The 2,207-nt window shown below is 40.0% G+C and overlaps 1 non-coding gene across 1 annotated transcript; it reads left to right on the top strand.

Moving 5' to 3' along the window:
• Positions 1,164-1,235, top strand: TRNAM-CAU. Its single transcript has one exon. It is a non-coding gene; the product is annotated as a tRNA-Met (tRNA).

Genomic DNA, 2,207 nt, shown 5'->3' with positions numbered 1-2,207 from the left:
ATCTTTGCAACTTCATGTGAATTTATAAGTATTTATAATAATTTCATGTGAATTTATAATTATTATTTCATTGGAATAATGTATTTATGGTATAACATACATACTTTGTCTTCCTCATGGACTTGGCCATGTGGCTTAGCTAGACTAATGAAATGCTAGTGGAAATGTCCAGTCTAATATATCAGAGAAGGCTTCAGCTCACAGTACTAAAGAAAGATAAAAGGCTTTTTACCTTCCAGATGGGCCCTCTCTAGAGACGTCACAAAGGCAGCTTCAAACAAGAGCTATGTTCAGGAACTTTCCAAAGGTTCTGCTCTCTAACACGGGAAAAAGATGGGTCTATCTTATAAAAAAAAAAAAAAAAAGAAAGAAAAAACCATTTTTTTTAAGTCGAAATGACCCCAAACGAGATGCAATCGAAATTGTGACCCCCGTGTAATAATTTGAACAATAAATTGAGTTAACTTTATTGCAGGCGCACCGTCCTTGTGAAAATCTTGCCCCCTTGCAAGTGAATAAAGCATCTTTTATTCAAACGATTGTCTAGGAGACTTTCGACAAACAACACAGGAGATGGTTAACACAATTCCTGTCTGATGGCACCAGAGTTGGCTACACGACTTTCGAGATTCTCCCCGAGAAGTGTCCATCCTGAGTTTTGCTCCGCGGGCTCTTCCTCTGCTTTTTCTGAGCGGCTAGCGGCTCCAGGTAAAGAACAGGCCTACCGACGCAGAAGACTCAAGAGATGTGGACTTGATCCCTAGGTCGGAAAGATTCTCCTGGAGAAGGAAATGGCAACCCACTCCAGTATTCTTGCCTGGGAAATCCCATGAACAGAGGAACCAGGTGGGCTACAGTCCGTGGGGTCGCAAAGAGTTGGACACGACTGAGCTCTCCTGCGTGCATACATACATAGCGGCTTCAGGGAGGGGGAAAGGTGCTGGGGAGGGGTACATTGATAAGCTTGGTCACTCTTTGGCAGATTGGAAAATTGCAGATCTGGAGGTGATGATCCGAGGTCATCTGATTATGGAAGAGCGGATCTTCTATGTGTAAGGGAGAGTAGAGGTGAGGCGGAAACCATCAGAATGAAAGGAAATATATGTAGCACAAACAGTGTTATAATCATTGAAAGGAAAAACAGTGACACTGCTTACGAGACTAGCAGAGTGGCGCAGCGGAAGCGTGCTGGGCCCATAACCCAGAGGTCGATGGATCGAAACCATCCTCTGCTAGGGAGGTTTTTACACCTGTTTATTTTCGCCAGGAGTCGGACACGACTGAGCGACTGAACTGACTGATTTATGCTAAACTTTATTCCAACTTTATTCCAGGATACAAGAACAGAAACCAAGTCAATTTCTACATCTTCCATGTTTAATCAATAAAAATTCACGAGTTTGGTAATCCTCTAATTTGGATTGTTTCCCACCTTACTCTATTTATTTATTTATTTATTTATTTTTCCCACCTTACTTTAAAATCCCACGATTCTCCCACTAGGCAATTCCAAACTCTTCTATCTGAAGTGGCACACTACTCCGAATTGTAAAATTCCTTCCATCCCTGGTGTCCAGAAGAAGAGCAATTGGAAATATGCTTTCTGTCCAGGTGGTCTTGTACATTGTATGCTACCTCATGGAGCAAGAAGTGATAAATTCCATATTTGCTTCTGTTACATCTTCCAGTAAAGAGGTTTTTCAACTTATTACCTACTCAAGATGTTTTGATTGATTGCATTCTATTAGTAAATGCAAATATAAATTAAACCCCAAATTTGCTTATAGCAGATTTGCGGTATCACTAAATATTAAAATTTCAGATTTCAATGTTTATACTTGTTTGGTACAGACTAGTATAGTAGGATGATCGAATAAAGACTTTAAGCATAAACATACATTATATTGGCATAGGATTCTATAGAAATGCAAGTTCAAGGAGAAAGAGATCGATGAAGTGCGAAATGTCTGGACCCATTTTTGGACTGTGTGGGTTTTGAAGGGAACCCTCCCTCCGAGTTCCTTAACTTAACCTTGAAATGATCTTTCTTCAAAGAGTTGTCTTCAATCCATGCCAATTTTATTATTAGGAGTTGTTCTAGAATCTTAAAACGTTGTTTCTTAATTTCTCAGAATGTTAGTTCCCTAGTTCACCCTGGCTTAGTCTGAATATTCAGCCTCAGATTAAATCTCCCACTCTTTTGTTCC

The sequence above is a fragment of the Capra hircus genome, chromosome 23, assembly GCF_001704415.2.
Source record: "Capra hircus breed San Clemente chromosome 23, ASM170441v1, whole genome shotgun sequence".
In the NCBI taxonomy this organism is placed as follows: Eukaryota; Metazoa; Chordata; class Mammalia; order Artiodactyla; family Bovidae; genus Capra; species Capra hircus.
Note: the sequence above shows the minus strand (reverse complement) of the source record. Positions and strands in the feature narration are given on the sequence as shown.